Below are 19,115 nucleotides of genomic sequence, written 5' to 3'. Positions count from 1 at the left end.
TATACACAAACGTACACATCGAATCCATGCTACTGGACCCATAGACTGGAGAAGTGAAAATGTGACCCCAATTCACAGAGGAGGATCAAAGGCTGATACAAGTAATTATAGATGTGTGAGTTTAACTTCTGTTCCAGGAAAATTAATGGAGGCACTGGTTAAAGAAGCACTGCAGGATCATCTAGACAAGACTTCAGTTATAGCTCGGACACAGCATGGTTTTGTTAAGGGCAAGTCCTGCCTGACCAATTTGATTGGATACTATGATGCAGTCACAAAACAACTGGATGCAGAGAATAACTTGGATATTATATACTTGGATCTTAGAAAGGCTTTTGATACTGTTGCACATGGAAGACTACTACACAAATTGGAGCAGTATGACATTGGAGGCAAATTGCTGCTATGGATAAAGGGGTGGTTGAGGGGGAGAAGACAGACAGTGGTAATCGATGGACACTGCTCGTCGTGGACTAATGTTATTAGTGGAGTCCCTCAGGGTTCAGTGTTGGGTCCATTATTGTTTTCTGTATTTATAAATAATATTAATGATGGTATATCAAGCTTAATGTCCAAGACGATACAAAGTTGACAGGGTTGTTAAGGACACTACTGACGCTATGCTGCTGCAACAGGATCTGGAAAGGTTGAGCAGATGTGCTGAGAGGTGGCAAATGAAGTTTAACATTGACAAATGTAAAGTACTACATATGGGGAAACAGCAACCCCAGAGCAACGTATCAACTCTGTGGTACTAAACTGACAGAGTATTTTTTGGGTCTAACGGCACCAGGGATTTACCCCATCTCCGCGTATGTTATTTGTATCGAGGACAGTACGCTGTCAAGGCCAGAGGTTTAAAAGTGTGTGGGTCATGTGCTGTGTAATATGTTGTGCCCCTTGTTCCTCTGGCTTGTTAGCCGTCAGGCCCCAGATGGGACCTGTCGTTTACATACTCCGCCACGTGGAGGCCAGCCAGGTGTTCCCTTAATGTTTGCTCTGGCAGGTCCTACCACCTATTTTCCTGAGATTTCAGTGGCTAGGACCTTAAAAAAAAATAATAAATAAATAAAATAAAATAATAATAATAAAAATAAATAAATAAAAATAATTAAATAAAAATTCTTCTTTTCTTTTGGGCACAGATGGTACATTATGCGCTGCTTAGAGGGGCTATAAGGGATAAGCGCTGGAGGTGATAAGATTTCTTAATAGGTCGGGCATGAATTTTGGTGTTTTAAATTTGTACATGTGGGGCAGGCGCTGTTGTAAGGGGAAAGAGATGAAAGGGGAGGTGGAAGACTGGGGGTTGGAAATTGGAAGTAAGGGGGTCTATAGGGAAGATGACCCCTGTTGAAATAGTGCGGCATGCCCATGCCCCACCAGAGGAGAAAGAGGGGTGACAGTAGGGGGGACGGCAGGCCATCTCCTCCCCCCTCCTGGGAAAGAGGAGTAAAAAGCAGGCTAGACAGAGCCGAGGCGCTATATGGCTGTATGGCATCATAAGATACAATCTTCGAGGTCCGAGTCCAAGTTGCAATCTTTGTCTTTGCATTGGTCTGGTGGAGGTCCAAGTCCAGAAGTCAGGTCCAGTTTGTTACGTTCATGTGTTGTATCTGTTTCAGGTGGTCACTAGTTCAGGGTTTTGCAGTCATCTCAAGTAGTTACGTCTGTGTTTTCATAGGTTAGTGATGATGTGACAGGGATCTTTGTCTTTCAAAGAGTTTGCGGGCAAAGACAGTGAAAGCCCAGTAATTATCTTCTTCTTGCAATATTATTTCTTCTCGGTTTTTTAGCAAGGAGTTGATGCATGTATAAAGCTGACATCTGAGGTCCTCATAGTTGTCACAGTCATGGATAAGATGTTCCCAAGTTTCCTCCTGACCGCAGTTACAGCTTGGGTTGTCGGAGATTCCCAGCTCGTGGAGTTTCCCTCTGAAGGAGCCGTGTCCTGCAAGAAGGAAGGTGGTGTGCAAGCCAGGGGAAAACTAGGACGGGGAAATAGGATATACCCTGCTGACATCGGGTATAAATTTTTTGGTGACTTGCCCTTTTGTGGTAAGATTCCATCTATTTTGTCAGATAGATTGCAGATGTTCCGTTAACTTCTTATTTTCTGAGGGTTTGCTTTTCTGTGGATCTGTTGTGTAACCTAGATAAGTTGTGGTTCTTCCTTTCGAATGTTGGTGTAGCAGCCCACAGCTCACAATCTCCAGGTCCAGGGGAAGGAAGCCCGCCAGGACCTGAAGCGCATGGGTGCTCACCGTGCAGCAGGCTCTAATTGTTGTCAATAGTATGGATCGGTGGATCGACTCCAGCTTTTTCTTGTTGACTGCTATGTTTGCTTTCTGATACCAGGCACCTGCACCATAGGCAAGGATAGGGATGAAGAGAGATTTGTATAGAAGGGAGAGGGCCCTCTTCTTTAGTGTCCAGTCCCTCCTGGTGATTTTGGTTATCAGAGCCGAGAGCCTCCTTGTTTTCGTTCTGAGATAACAGAGATGAGATGTGAAATTCAAGTTTCGGTCTAGTATTATTCCTAAGTATTTTAGTTCCTGTTTGAGTTTGATGGTCGCTCCATTTATTTTGATTAGTGGAAGTCTACCAGGGTCAAGAGCACCCCTGAGGAGTATTGAGTTTGTTTTTTCGGTTGAGATCGTTAGAAGATTCCTCTTGGTCCAGTCCTGTAGCATGTGTGTGGCCTGATTGCCTATGGCCTCCAGTTGAGCCCTGCTGTCTGCTTGAAGCAGCATAATCAGATCATCAGTGTATGCCTGTGTAATAACATTTGGAACATCCAGATTTAACAACTCATCAAGCATAAGGTTCCACAGGAGCGGCCCCAGGACGGATCCCTGGGGGCAGCCCCTGTAAACCGGTCTGGATACAGAGGTAAAGGGAGTGCTGACAGTGATTCTTCGATTTTCCAGGTAAGATTTCATGCAGTGAAATAGATTTGATGGGATTTCAGCCCATCGGAGCCTGGCCAGAACACTGGGCCACCAGAGGTAGTCAAAGGCTCCAGCGAAGTCAATTGAGATGAGAAGGAAATATTTCCTGTTACAGTTTCTGACTGCATCGATGATCCTCTCAAAGGCATCAGTGGTGGAGTATCCCCTCTTGAAACCAGATTGGTTTCTTGACATCAATTGAGCATTCTGGTAACGGTTTTCAATTCTGTGGTAGATGAGTCGCTCAACGAGCTTGCTCAGCATCGACAGCAGAGCAATAGGCCTGTATGAGCCTGGGGTTTAGTAGGGTTTTTCAGGATAAGTTTGACTTGGGCTGTCTTCCACGAAGTTGGAAAGAAACCCTCTGTGATGCATTGATTTGCTAGGTTTCATATAAACTGACAGTGGTAGAGAATGAAAAGGACCTCAGGGTAATTGTGCAGGCAGATATGAAGTTCTCTGAGCAGCAGTGCAGACGGGCTGCAATAGTAGCTCATGGTGTCTTGTCAATGTTATACGGGAATTTTTCTAGCAGGGAAAAGGAGGTGATTATTCCCTTGTATAAGGCAATGGTCAGGCCATACCTTGAGTACTGTATACAGGTCTGGAGGCCTCATTTCAAGAAGGATGTAGAGCTGCTGGAACAAGTACAGAGAAGGGCAACAAGATTAGTGAATGGAACAAAGGGTTGCTCTTATGAAGAAAGGCTTAAGTTTTGCAAATTACAGTGTCTGGAGACTAGGTATTGGCAAGGTGATTTGATAGAGATGTATAAAGCCATGAATTGTTTGAGCATGCTCAGTGCTGATGGGATTCTTCCTCTTGCTCAGAATAATCACCTGAGAGGGCATAAATCCAGTTGAGGAAAGACAGATGTAGGATAGATGTGCTTAAATTTGCCTTTAGCCAGCACGTAGTTCATTGGTGGAACAGACTTCCATCCCTTGTTGTGGAAGTTGATAGCCTAAATAAATTTAAGGCTCAGCTGGACAGGTATTTCGAATGAACAGAGGGGTGAAGTGGAAGTTTTTTTTTTTTTTTTGGCTGATGCTGCATAAGCTGCTTTCTTGCATCATATGCCGCTACTAATGCTAATGCTAACAACAGCGGAGCTGGACAGATGAAATTCATGTGTTTGTGGGTAGTAAATGAATGGCCATTGTACAAAACAGAAGGAACTGGAAAGTTGCTAGAGAGGCCTTCATCCTACAGTGGATTGAAAATGGCTAATGATGAAAGCCTTGAATGGGTTGAGCATGCAGAATTCTGATGGGATTCTTCTGCTTGCTCAGATTGCAAATCTAAGGGGGCATAAATTCAAATTAAGGAAAGACAGCTGTAGAATAGATGTGTGGAAATTTGCCTTTAACTAATGGGTGGTTAATTGCTGGTACAACGGGCGCCTCCGTAGCCAGGTGGGCAGGAGCAGCAGTGCGTAGCGCACACTTCTTGATTAGATCGGGGTTCGAGCCCATGATCACCAAATACAGAGGATGCGGAAAGGTCAGTGAATGACCACCGCATATCCCCGGAGCAATATGGCATTAGTTGCTAATGCTCCTAAAAATGAAATAAACAACAACAATTGCTGGAACAAACTTAGCTTAAATAAATTCAAGGAGGAACTGGACAAAATTTTAGCGGGATTGGTTGTGATTTTTTTTTTTTTTTTGCTGATGCTACATAAGCTCATATGCTTGCTTTCTTGCATCACATACCTCTATTACTATTACTTCAAATTTAAGGTAGTGCATACAATTGATGTTGATGGACAATGCAATGTTGAGTCTGTTTGGTGTGACATAAGCACTGGGAAAGGAAAAATGAGAGTAGATGTGTGTTAAATGCTTAATGAATATGATGAGTATAATGAGCAATTGTGCAGATAAATAGAGTGAGCCAATAAATCAGAATGTCTTATAATAGGGGATTTTAACTTTCCAGATATTCACTGGAACTTGTGAATTGGTCACTGGGACACTAGCAAGACTTTTGTGGGTTTATTGGATGGTTGATTTCTACACCAACATGTCCAACATGCATGATACAAAAAAGCAAGCTTATGCAGCATCAGCCAAAAAAAAGAGAAAAACTGCTCCCATTCAATGAGGGGGTACCAGAAGTTTATCAAACTCTGGCAGTGAGCTAGCTGATTTTGTAATAACTGAAATCAAAGTGGAGGAGAAATTGTTGAAGTTAAACATAAAAAAGGAATCGGAGGTGGATGGAATCTATCCAGTTATATTAAAGAAGGCAGCAAAGAAAGTAAGCAAACCCTTAGACATAATTATGAGAGCTTCCTTGGACTCAGGAAGATCCACATGGACTGGAGGTGGGCAAATGTATCACCAATTCACAAATGGGGGTTCAAAAAGGCAACACAAGTAACTATAGACCTGTTCGTTTAACTTGTGTTCCGGGGAAAATAATGGAATCACTGGTTAGAGAAGCATTGCAGGATCATCTAGACAAGACTGAAGTATACGACACAGCATGGGTTTGTTAAAAGGAGGTCTTGTCTGACCAATTTGATTGGATACCATGATGTGGTCACAAAGGAACTAAAAGCCAAAAATAATTTTGATATCATATACTTGGATTTTCAGGAAAGCTTTTGATACTGTCTTCCATGTTGCACATGGATGACTGCTGTACAAATTGGAGAGATATGGCATTAAGGATAAGTTGCTATAATGGATAAATGGATGGTTGAGTGGGAGACGACAGAGTGGTAAGAGCAATGTCTATGGATTACCACTCTGTCGTAATCCATAGACACTGCTCTTCATGGACAAATGTTCTTAGTGGAGTTCCCCAGGGTTTGGTGTTGGGCCCATTGTTGTTTTGTATATTTCTCAGTGATATTGATGAAGGTATATCAGGTTTAATGTCTAAGTTTGGAGATGATACAAAGGTTGGCAGGGTTGTTAATGACAGTAAAGACAGTATGCTACTCCAACTGGATCTAGATAAGTTGGGCAAATGGGCTGAGAAGTAGCAACTGAAGTTTAACATTGACAAATGGGAAGTACTGAATATGGGTAGCAATAACCAAAGAAAAATGTTCCAACTCTGTGATACTACACTCAGGGAAGTGGAAAGAAAAAAAGACCTGGGGTTGATTGTCCAGTCGAATATGAAATTCACAGATCAGTGCAGAAGGACTGCCAGGGCTGGTCATGGAGTCCTGTCAATGATATATGGGAATTTTGCTAGCAGGGACAAGGAGGTGATTATCCCATTATACAAGGGAATGGTCAGGCCACACCTAGAGTACTGTGTACAGGTCTGGAGGCCTCATTTAAGGAAGGATGTAGAGAAACAGAAAATTGTTTGGAAAACTTATATTCTGTTATTTTCAGATGCTGCTTCAGGAATCATAAAATTATTGCAAGAACTGCATATGTAGCAAACTAGAACTGTAGAAAGAGGTCCCCCCCCCCACACACACAGAGATTTGTACTGTTGCCTTATGCACAAAACATGGTTTTAGATGAGTTTCTTCAAATTTATTGGGAATGAGTAGATTCATATGATGATCCTGTTATATTAGTTTACGGCAGTGCTAGACTTGAAATTGAACCAAGAGCTTATATGATATTTGGATGCTTACTTGATTGGAGTCGAATATAAATTAATTATTTCTGCAACTAAGGCTGTGCATATGTTTCTTGAGGGTAGACTCAGCAGGAATCCATTTCCATTTGTGAGGACCGGGGAATCTCCCTGAGATAAATTACAAATGTGGATTTTACTTGAAAGATTGATTATTTTTTATGGAACATATTGAAGTATTTGAAAAAGAAATTCAGTTTGTTATATGATAAGTTCTGGCATGTTGTTTTTTTTTGCAAATGTCATTGGAGTAGATTAGTGTTAATATTAGCCATATGGTGCAAGGAAGCCGCCATTGACTTTTGCTGCACCGACAAAAAAAATAATAATAATTATACAATTAAATTTCAAAAAGCATAATAATTAACATTAATAATAACAAAAAATTACAAAATAATAAAAATAGAAAGGAAAATGAAAAATAAAAGATATATAAAAATTAGACTAATTATATGCTTCCCTTCTCACATAAGTAACTATCCAGTTGATCTTTGAATTTCTTCAAACTTTTTTATACTTCAACTACCTGTGGAGGCAATTTTTTCCAGTAAACAACAACTTGCTGGCTAAATGAAAAAACTTACTACAGTCTAAACCTCTTACTTCATAATTTGAATTTATGCCCCCCCCCAGCTCTGTAATAAACCTTTAAAATCATGAAGATTTTTGCCTTCATTCATTTTATTATCTCCTCTCAGAGTCTTGAAAACCCAAATCAAGTCCCCCTCTAATGTTCTTGGCTGCCAAGCTTTGTTGCCCACAAATTCAAGTCTTTCCTCATACATTCATTCTTTTGCTGATCCCACTATATAGGTTGCCAGTCTTTGGATTTATACTTCATTTTTGAAGGAAAGTGTCTTTGGTCTTGGTTTTTATTTTTGTTTTTTTTTTAGATGAGGACTCCATACTTGGACATTAGTACTGTACAACAGTATTACTTTTTGTACCCTTAAAATATTGTAGCTGCTCTGTGGTGTCATCAACTTTTTTCCCCTAGCAGACATATTCTGGTTCTGGCTTTAATCCACTTATCTTTTTTTATAATACATTTCACATTTCCTTCACAATAGACTCACCAACAGTAGCACTAAAATTAATGCTCGCATGATTGAAATAAATAATTAATTTTTTTTTAATTTTATTTTATTTATTATTTTTTATTTTTGTTTTTTGTATACTACAGTATGCATGTTAGTTAATAAACAGACTTTCAGGTTTCATTTTAGAAATCAAAAATCTTTGGAACATGAATTCTCCATTCTCCAAATATAATTTAAGAAAATAAAAATAATAAATAAATAAATAATCGTTGCCTAATTCTTTTTCAAAATACACAGTTCGTTTTTATTACTGCGCGAAAAGATAAAAAAAATTTTAATGGACTGTATCTGTTAATGTAGATAAGTCCGTTAGCCGACCGGGCTAGCCGAGTGGGTAAAGTACCTGCCCGGCAACCCAAAGGTCGCGGGTTCGATTCCCGCCTCGGGCTTGGATCAAAGTACTGCAAAAACCGTGGGAGGTGTAATATGGCCACAGAAGCCGATGCGCCAACAACTACCAAATCAAAAAAAAAAAAAAAATAAGTCCGTTAAGTGCCTAAGTAGTGAGCTCTGATATCCGGAGTGGGTACGGTTCAGGATATGACCAAGTGGGGAATGGAATTAGTTGTCGTTCATATAGATATTCATAGGAATTGTGAAACCAAGAATCAAAATCTAACCAAATATCTTGACTTTGTGACTGGTACTACAAGAATTCTTTCAGAAACCAAGAAAAGAATATTCAAGGTAGAGTAGACCTGATGAAGAGGTTATAAAACAATAAGGTATTAGTGGTAGCAAGGTCTGATACCTAACTATTATCACCCCCTTCATGCACAATTTGCATTTGGAACAGGAATTTAGCATCAGACACATAATCAGATTAAATAAATATCCTGAGTGTTACAGAAAAGACCATAACTGATACCCTTGCTGATTTCTACATCCCCTTAAAGCCATCCTATTTATCAGCTATACAAGCTTTTCATACCATGTGTTCCAGCCATTAAAGCCAATCTCACAGCGTACAGACATTTAACTCCACATCAGTGTCATTGAACCAACTTCTAGCAAAAAAGAAACTAACCTCCCAGGAACCCTTTTTTTTTATTTACTACCTACAGGAGGGGTCGGTAACCTGTGGCTCGTGAGCCACATACGGCTCTTTAACTTTTAGCTCACCTGAATCACAATTTGAAATGGAGTTAGAGGACTTAAAAATCAAGTACATGTGGAGTACAAGGCTAAAATGTCTTAAAACTGAAATTGAGAATTTGGAAAGGCAAAAGGCTGTCCTTGCAATTCTACACAAATGGATGGCAATAGATGAATTGAAAAAGCAAGACCAAATTGTGTTCAATGCATGAAGTAGCTTACCAGAAAAGTATATAAATTTGAAAATATTTGCGTTTCGATTTCTCAGTTTTTTGTTTAACTATATTAAAAATAAATCAAGAAACCGTCTGAACAATGCAAGTCTCTCAGCATGTTATTGCATACTCACCTGGTGTTCAGAGACTCGTTCAAGAAGTTCAGCAGCAAAAGTCACATTAATTCATACCTAACTGGATGTTTGTTAAGTTTTTTACAGTATTAATAAATAATATTTCAAATTTTTTTTTTAATAAAACACCTTCCCACTATATTTCCATTTCTTAACTCCCCCCCCCCAGCTTGAGCCAAGGTGCAGCTCTTTGGATTCTCTTTTTTTTTTTCTTTTTTAATTAAATCAAAAATGGCTCTTCACATAAAAAAGGTTGCCGACCCCTGACCTACAGTGTTCATACAACGCTTAATGTTTAGCTGAAACCTACAAACTACAAAAAAGAATAGAAGAACATAAAAAAGTCACCATAACAAATGGTAATCAATAGACACTCTTCTTGGACTACTGTTATTAATAGAGTCCCCCAGGGTTTAGTGTTGAGTCCATTGTTGTTTTCTGTATTTATTAATGATATTGATGATGGTATATCAGGCTTAATGTCCAAGTTTGCAGTTGATACGAAGGTCGGCAGGGTTATTAATGACAGTACGCTGCTGCAGCAGGATCTAGAAAAGATGAGGAGATGGGCTTGAGAGGTGGCAACTCACATTTTTAACATTGACAAATATGTATATGGGAAGCAGTAATTCCAGAGTAATGTATCAGCTGTGTGGTACTACACTGGCAGTGGTAGAGAATAAAAAGGACCTGGAAGTAATTGTGCAGGCAGATATGAAGTTTTCTGAGCAGTGCAGATGTTCTGCAAGAATAGCTCATTGTGCCTTGTCAATGAAAGACAGGAATTTTTCTAGCAGGGATAAGGAGGTGATTATTCCCTTGTATAAGGCAATGGTTAGGCCACACCTTGAGTACTGTATACAGGTCTGGAGGCCTCATTTCAAGAAGGATGTAGAGCTGCTGGAACGAGTACAGAGAAGGGCAACAAGATTAGTGAATGGAACAAAGGGTTGCCCTTACGAAGAAAGGCTTAAATTTTGCAAATTACAGTGTCTGGAGACTAGTCACCGGCGAGGTGATCTGATAGAGGTGTATAAAGCCTTGAATGGTTTGAGCATGCTTAGTGCTGATGGGGTTCTTCCTCTTGCTCAGAATAATCACATAAGAGGGCATAAATTCAAATTAAGAAAAGTAGAATAGATGTGTGGAAGTTTGCCTTTAGTCAGCAGGTGGTTGATTGCTGAAACAAACTTCCATCTATCATTGTATAAGTTGATATCTTAAATAGATTCAAGGCAGAACTAGACGGCGCCTCCATAGCCAGGTGGGAAGGAGCAGCAGCAGTGCATAGCACACGCTTCTTGATTAGACCGGGGTTCAAGCCTGTCACCACCAAATACGGAGAATGCGGAAAGGTCAGGGAATGATCACTGCATATTCCCGGAGCAATATGGCCTTAGTTGCTAATGCTCCTAAAAAAAAACAAATAATAAACAAACAGCAGAACTAGATAAACATTTGAAGTGAGTAGATTGGTGTAATGAAAGAGAAGTTTTTTTTGGGTGTTGCCGTATAAGCATGCTTTCTTGCATCATGTGCCTTTACTAATCCATAATACTGCAGAATTGACAAATCAGGAACAGCTGCCCATGCCTTTGCATATTGGGGTATGTTGGAATCTCACAACCCATTAGTTCTATTTACTGACAGGTCTTACTTCAGAAGAAAATTCATATGCTTTCTTTATCCATTGATTTAGGGCTCAGCCATCAACTTAAGTATGGAACCAATTTCAGTGAAGACTACTGTACAAATTGAAGCAGTATGGTATTAAGGTCAAGTTGCTAAAATGAATAAAAGGGTGGTTGAGGGGGAGAAGACAGAGAGTGGTAATCAATGGACGCTGATCTTCGTGGACTGTTATTATTGTAGTTCCCTGGGGTTCGGTGTTGGCCCCACTCTTGCTTTGTATATTTATTAATAATATTGATGAAGGTATACTTGGCTTAATGTCCAAGTATGCAGATGATACAAAGGTTGACAGGGTGGTTAATGACAGTGTTCTACTGCAACAAGATCTAGAAAAGTGATCAGATGGGCTGAGAAGTGCCAAATGAAGTTTAACATTGACAAATGCAAAGTACTGCATATGTGAAGAAGTAACCCCAGAGAAATGTACTAACTGTGTGGTACTACACTTATGGTGGTAGAAAATGAAAAAGACCTGGGAGTAGTTGTGCAGTCAGATAAGAAATTTTTTGAGCAGTGCAGACAGACTTCCAGAGCAGGTCATGAGATATTGTTAATGATATACAGAAATTTTGGTAGTAGGGAAAAGGAGGTGATTATCCCTTTCTATAAGGCAATAGGGTCGGGCCACACCTTGAGTACTGTGTACAGGCCTTGAGGCCTCATTTTAGGAACGATGTTGGAGAAATGAGAGAGAAGTTTTTTGGCTGTTGCTCTAGAGTTGCTTGAGCGAGTACAGAGAAGGGCAACAAGATTGGTGACGAAAATGAAGGGGTGGGCTTACCAAGAAAGTTCTTGTTTATACTCCGACACAACCACCAAGGCAGTGGGGATTACAATAAATTGTCAATAGTTCTGCAAATTGCAGAGTCTGGAGACTAGGCACCTGCGAGGTGATCTGATTGAGGTGTATAAGGAATTGAATTGTTGAGCATGCTCATATATTTCTTATGAGAATCTTCCTTTTGCTCAGATTACAAACCTAAGGGGTCATAAATTCAAATTGAGGAAAGGCAGTTGTAGAATATATGTGCAGAAATTTTCCTTTAGCCAGCGGGTAGTTAATTGCTGGAACAAACTTCCATCTGTCATTGTGGAAGTTAATAGCTTAAATAAAAAGGAGGAGGAACCAAACTTTTAGAGGGAGTGGATGTGCGAAATGGTTTTTTTTTGGCTGAGGCTACATTAGCTTTCTTTCTTGCATCACATGCCTCTACTACTACTACTGGAAACAACCAAGAAAACACTACATCTCAATAATGTGTCTTCTACTTCTGTTTAGACTATTCTATCTAGGTAAATCTCTCTCTCTCTTATTCCTTAATCCAAATGAAATAGTATTCTCTTATTGGTCCTCTGCCATTAATAAAAATAAATAAATTTTCTCTTTAAACTCCGGGACGACCACATAGTCAGAGGAGTTCACTAGATTGAGGGAATACAAGAAACAGACTGTATTTAGCAGTCAAGGGCTTGAACCCTGGTCCCTCAAACCAGTGCCTGACCACTCTAATAGCTTCTTTAGCATTAGCAAAGGCACATGATGCAAGAAAGCAAGCTTATATAGCATCAGCCAAAAAAAAAACGTTAATTTTACCCATCCACTCGTTCCAAATGTTTGTCAAGTTCTGCCTTGAATCTATTTAAGCTATCAACTTCTACAACAGATAGAAGTTTGTTCCAGCAATCAACCACCCACTGGCTAAAAGCAAACTTCTGCACATCTATCCTACAACCGTCTTTATTCAATTAGAATTTATGCCCTCTCAGGTGATTATTCTGAGCAAGAATAATCTTTCGTCTTCTTTAATCTTCTCTAATCTTAAGAGAAGATTAATCTTCTTCTTCTCTAATCTTCTTTAATCTTTAATCGTCAATAATTTTCTTTCGTCTTCGCAACCTCCAAACCAAGCACGGTACTAAGTACTATAGGTTCTAATACCTCTTGTGTTTGGGGTTCACATAGAAAAAAAAAAAAGAGCAAGAATCCCATCAGCATTGAGCATGCTCAAGCCATTCAAGACTTTATACACCTTAATCATATCACCTTGCAGGTACCTAGTCTCCAGACACTGTAATTTGCAAAACTTAAGCCTTTCTTCGTAAGAGCAACCCTTTGTTCCATTCACTAATCTTGTTGCCCTTCTCTGTACTCGTTCCAACACCTCTACATCCTTCTTAAAACGAGGTCTCCAGATCTGTATACAGTACTCGAGGTGTGGCCTGACCATTGCCTTATACAAGGGGATAATGAACTCCTTATCCCTGCTAGAAAAATTCCTGTATATTATTGACAAGACACCATGAGCTACTCTTGCAGACCATCTATACTGCTCAGAAAAAAAAAACTTCAGATCTGCCTGCTCAGTTATCCCCCAGGTGCTTTTCATTCTCTACCACTGTCACTGTGGTACCACAGAGTTGATACGTTACTCTGGGATTACAGCGTCCCATATGTAGTACTTTATATTTGTCAATGTTAAATGGGAGTTGCCACCTCTCAAGCCCATCTGCTCAACTTGTCTAGATCCTGTTGCAGCAGCATACTGTCATTAGTGTCATTAACAACCCTGCCAACCTTCATATCGTCTGCAAACTTGAACATTGAGCCTGATATACCATCATCAATATCATTTATAAAAACAGAAAACAACAGTGGCCCCAACACTGAACCCTGAGGGACTCCACTAATTACATTAGTCTCCGAAGAGCAGTGTCCATTGATTACCACTCTCTGTCTTCTCCCACTCAACCATCCCTTTATCCATAGCGGCAATTTGCCTCCAATGTCACACTTCTCCAATTTGTGCAGCAATCTTCCAAGTGCAACAGTATCAAAGACTTTTCTAAGATCCAAATATATGATATCAAAGTTATTCTTTGCATCCAGTTCCTTTGTGACTACATCATAGTATCCAATCAAATTAGTCAGACAAGACTTCCCCTTAACAAACCCATGCTGTGTCCAAGCTGTAACTGAAGTCTTGTCTAGATGATCCTGCAATGCTTCTTTAACCAATGTCTGCATTAATTTCCCTGGAACAGAAGGTAAACTAACAGGTCTGACAGGATGTTCTTTCCCCACTGTTGAAAATAATCATCATATATTGCACAGATATTTGTCCAAGGTTGATCTGGTGGTGTCGTGTGCTTAAATCTAAGTGGAGCGTGTCAGTTTTCATTAGGTTTACTGTTGTAAAATGACTCGCATTCAGTATTGTACAGACATCTCCAACAAGGGTGAGAGGGAAGACTGTGGATTTTTGCGGCATACATCAGAAGCAATGTTTTTCTGTGAAGTTGTAAGGGAGGTTCATGGACTTTGATATAAAGGCTCTGAACTGGGGAGGTTCTGAACACCCCTAGATCAACTCTCAATGCACTGTGCTGGATGGTGTTTAATCGTTCAAAAGTAGTTTTCCTCGCAGAATCATATACTGGATAGCCATAGTCCAAGCGAGGCCTGATGAGAGCCCTATAAAGATGGAACAAGTTATGTCGATCAGAACCCCATGACATGGATGACACACACACACCGGAGAATATTGAACTTCTTAAAACAGATGGTTCAAAGATAGGCCACATGTGCTTGAAAGTTCGGTTTCCTATCTAGTATCAGGCCAAAAAAATGGACAGTGTGAGCAAGGGGAATTGAAACATTATTGATTTTTAGTTCAGGATCAGGTTGAAGTGACCATAATTTGAATAAGTGAGTAGTGATGGATTTCTGCTCAGCATGACAATATCCATTACGTGAGGACCAGGATTCCATTCTGGATAGAGCAATTTGTAGCTGTCTTTCGATAGTATTGATACTTTGCGATTGGCAGGATATGGCAAGATCGTCAGCATACGTGTATACTTCAATTGTTTTTGGAAGTTCTTCCAAAATATTGTTGACCCTAATCGCAAATAGGGTTGGACTCAATATGGAACCCTGTGGGACACCCTCTTTTTGAATGTAAGATGTTAACATCATGTTTTTTATATCGGACTTGAAATGTACGCAATTTTAAAAAGTTCTGAATTATTAAAGGGAGATGGCCTCTCAGTCCCAACTGAATCATATCTTTAATAACACCATGACGTGTCAAATTCTTTATGAATATCCAGGTTGACCATCACTAGATGTTGTCTCCTGTCGAAGGCATTATGAATGTTGGATTCAATTTTTACAAGTAAATCTAGGGTAGATCTGTTTTTACGGAAGCCATAATGGTGATCAGAAAGGAGATTTTCGGAGTCTAGAATCCAGGTGAGCCTCTTATGCACCATCCTTTCAAAGATTTTGCCTAAACAGTTTGTCAATGATATTGGTCTGTATTTCTGAACTAGAGAAGGATCTTTGCCTGGTTTTGGAATAGCACAAATATATGAATGATGCCTTGACAGGGGATATGTATTTTCTGAGAAGATCCTGTTATAAAAGAGTAATAGTATGTAGAGATCGATGCTTCAGTATACTGTAGTGAATGCCGTCTGACCCTGCTGTTCTGTTCGGAGAGTTTCTCAAAGATTCTTTCAGCTCAGATAGAGTAAACAGCTGGTTATATGGAAGTGAAAGTCTAGTTGAGAAATTAAATTTATGATGTTCTGCATCAGTTTTAGTGCATTGAAAGGAGGTCACATATGAAGAAGATGCAGAAATTTTATAAAAAAGATTCTGTTAAAGCATTTGCAGGGTCAGTAGGAGAGGATAATTCCTGCCCATTGCATTGTATTATCAGAGATTGCAGTGGTAGAAATTTCCCATTGAGAGCTTGAATGTTTTTTTTCCAAATAATTCGAGTGTCAGAATTTTTGTTAATAGTTGAGGCGAATTTAATCCAGGAGTCACATTTTACTGTCTTCCTAATTTGTATTGCTTTGGCTCTGAGTTTTTTTGTAGTTAATTAGGTTGGCAGTTGTTGGAAATTTGCGAAACTGGTTCCAGGCACGATTTTTTTCTCCTTTCGCTTTGGAGCATTCTTCATTCCACCACTGATTTTGGTGTATATGCTTGCGCTGAACATTTTTTGGAATGGAAATTTCTGCTGCAGATAATATATGGCTTGTAATATGATCAGTTATGTCATCAATGTGTTTTTGTTGTACATATAGGTTGTCAAGTAGGACACAAGATGAATAGTTTTTCCGGTCTGCTTTATGAAAATTCCAAGACACACAGCTTTTAGGACATGACACCATCTGTGTTTGAATTGAACTGATGATAGGAAAATGGTCACTGTGGAATGGATTACTTAGCACTAACCATTCCATGCTTGGAAAAAGAGACGCTGAACATATGGATAAGTCTATAGCTGTGTAGTACCTAGTTGGAGAGCCAGAATTCAACAGAGTCAGGTTATGGTTATCCAGGAATATTTCTATTAATTGGCCTCTCCTATCCATGTTGGAAGATCCCCACAATGGATGGTGACCGTTGAAATCACCGAGTAAACAGACTGGAGGTGGCAGTTGTGTGATAAGATTGTCAAGTTCAGTCTGGGTGCAAGGATAATTCAGTGGGATATAAATGGATGCAAGGGTTAACAATATTCCCATTGCTATTCGAACCGCTACAACTTATAAGGAGATTTGTAGTTGGAGATGTCTTGACGGTATGGTAGTTTTGATAAGAATAGCCACCCCACCATGCACAGGAGTGTCAGAATCCCTGTCTTGCCTAAACATAGTATAATTTTTAATATTCAGAGAAACTTGTGGCGATAAAAAGTTTTCCTGTAAACATACACCTATTGCTTTCGTTTGTATGAGTAAATCATTCAAGTCATCTATATTACTGCATAATCCTCTACAGTTCCACTGAAAAAATTTATTCATCAATTGGATTTATTTGAGGAAGATTGATCTGACTGTTTTTTCTGAGAACGTTTCTGTCTGCTTAGTTTTAATTTTTCATTTCTGGGAAAGGTTGGGCATCCTTTATCTATGGTATCATTAGCATGTAACTCTAGTACTGGGTCTTCATCCTGTGACTGAACCTCCATTTCCATGTTGCTAATGTGTGGTTTTACTTTCTTCTGGTTTTCAATAGTAGCTGATTTTGTTGTTTCGGGCAAGGTTAAGAGAGCATCAGTTGGGATACTGATTGGAGTGTTGCTGGTCTCATCGACTGTAGTTTCTTATTGTAAGTTAGCACAGTTTTGGCCCTGGTGGCAAGGAAATATTCGGTTCTATGGAGACATCTGTTTTAATTGCAGCTGAGCGGCTATTTTTGGTGACGGCTGTTTTTGGTGACCGATGCATATGATTGGCTAGGCATGGTTAGCATTCTTTGCTTTCTTGCTTCAGGGTATGTGACTTTATGCTCCACTTTATACTTCTGGATTTTTTTTGCCTGTTTTCCAAAGGTCACATGCTTTAGAAAATGCAGGATGGCTTCCTTTACAGTTTGGGCAAGTGGGAGTGGAAGCTGTACAGTCTCCTTGGGAACGCTCCTTGGAGCCACAAATATGGCACACAGCATCACCTCAGCATGCCACCTGAGAATGGCCATACTTCTGGCACTTAAAGCAGCGAATGGGATTCAGGATGTAAAATCGAATCTTGCAGTTTAAGTAACCGGCTTTTACAGAAGATGAGAGATTCGGAGTACTGAATGTCAAGATAATGGACCTGGTTGGTAATAGGTTGCCATCTTTTTTTCTCATAATTCTCCGTGCATGAGTCACTTTTTGTTCGCTAAGCTCTTGAATTATCTCTTCTTCAGACACATTTAGTAAGTCCCATTCGCTGATAACTCCTGTAGAGGTGTTCAGAGTGTTATGGGCTGTTACCGACACAGGAATATTGTTAAAGGTTGTTAATTTTAACAATTTTTCTGAGTGACTTGGCTTAGAAGCTTCAATTAGGTCTCCAAATTGGAGACTTTTAACCATTTTGGGAGATCCAACAATCGATTCTAAATATTTTTGTATTAGAAAAGGCGATAGCTTGCCGACAGGTTGTGTGGATAGCGAATGCATTATGAGAAATGCTGGCATGTCTGTAGTTTGTTTTTCTGTCTATAGTCTCTTCGGACGATTCGAGTCATGCCCCGAATCAGAGTTAACAGGTCTGGAGCCCATGGCCCTAGTGGTGGATATGCATTGCAATCCATCGCTGCTCCTTTTAGCCCTGGAAGAGGGAATTTCTTCTCCCAGGTTACCGACCCCACCATGTAGAGGCAGGAGCGATGCCAACCAGTGACCAAGCGATCAGCAAAAGAGGAGAGCAGTACGTTGCTAGCGATAGCAGTAGCGTTTCAAGAGGAGTTAGCAGTAACAGTTGAAGCAGTGACATTGCGAGCAGTGGAGGGATTATTAAAGCACTAGTACTCACCCTAGGAAAAACGCTAAAAAATCTCACTAGAAAGATCACTTGGCACTCGGGGCCTCTATATGCATGACTAACCATGCATCATCCCCTTTACACACAATTAAAAATCACTGTTCCATATAGATAGATAGTAGTAACAAAATAATGTGCTATTTGGGTTGTTTCATACTCAAGGTAGCAGAGAAATACCTGGAATTAGTTGTACAGTGTGACATGAAGTTTTCTGTGCAAATGCAGACGAGCTATTACAACAGCTCATGGGGTTTTGTCAATTACATTCAATAATTTTGCCAAAGGGAAAAAATTTCAAAAAGAACCATTACCTTAACCAACGAAATGATTATTCCCTTGTTTAGGGTAATGGTTATATCACAACTTGAATACTGCATGTAGGTTTCGAAGCCTCCTTTTAAGGATGTAGATGTGTTGGAATTTGCGCAAAGAAGAGCAACAAGATTAGTCAGGACACAAAATTGTATTCTTATCAAGAAAGATTTCAATTCTTTAAATTGCAGCATTTCAACCTATGTAATTGATTTAAGGCATTAAATAGATTGAGTAAACTAAATGCCAATGGCATCTTTATTCAGAAAGTGGGCTAACCACTTTCTGAGTACTGTATACAGGTCTGGAGGCCTCACTTTAGGAAGGATGTGGATCTGCTGGAATGGGTGAAGAGAACAAACGGGTACTCTTACCAAAAAAGACTTCAGTTCTGAAAATTGGTTTTTTTTTTTTTTTTTTTAGTCAGTTGTTGGCGCATTGGCTTCTGTGGCCATATTGCTCCTCCCAAAGTTTTTACATTTTCTACTCTGATCCAAGCCCAAGGTAGGATTCGAACCCACGACCTTTGGGTTGCCAGGCAGGCACTTTACCCACTCGGCTAGCCGGTTGGCCTGAAAATTGTAGTCTGGAGACTAGACACCTGCAGGGAGATCTGATTGAGATGTTTAAGGCCTTGAATGGATTGATTAAGCTAAATGTTGATGGAATTTT

The 19,115-nt window shown here is 39.7% G+C and overlaps 1 protein-coding gene across 1 annotated transcript in view; it reads left to right on the top strand.

The window, feature by feature from the left end:
* LOC150077612 (terminal uridylyltransferase 4-like) overlaps positions 1–19,115 on the top strand; it is a 753,631-nt gene that overhangs the window by 560,222 nt on the left and 174,294 nt on the right. The window lies entirely within an intron of this gene.

The sequence above is a fragment of the Mastigoproctus giganteus genome, chromosome 12 (assembly GCF_048544385.1).
Source record: "Mastigoproctus giganteus isolate SK-2022 chromosome 12, ASM4854438v1, whole genome shotgun sequence".
Lineage (NCBI taxonomy): Eukaryota > Metazoa > Arthropoda > Arachnida > Uropygi > Thelyphonidae > Mastigoproctus > Mastigoproctus giganteus.
This window is presented reverse-complemented; position numbering and strand designations above follow the sequence as displayed.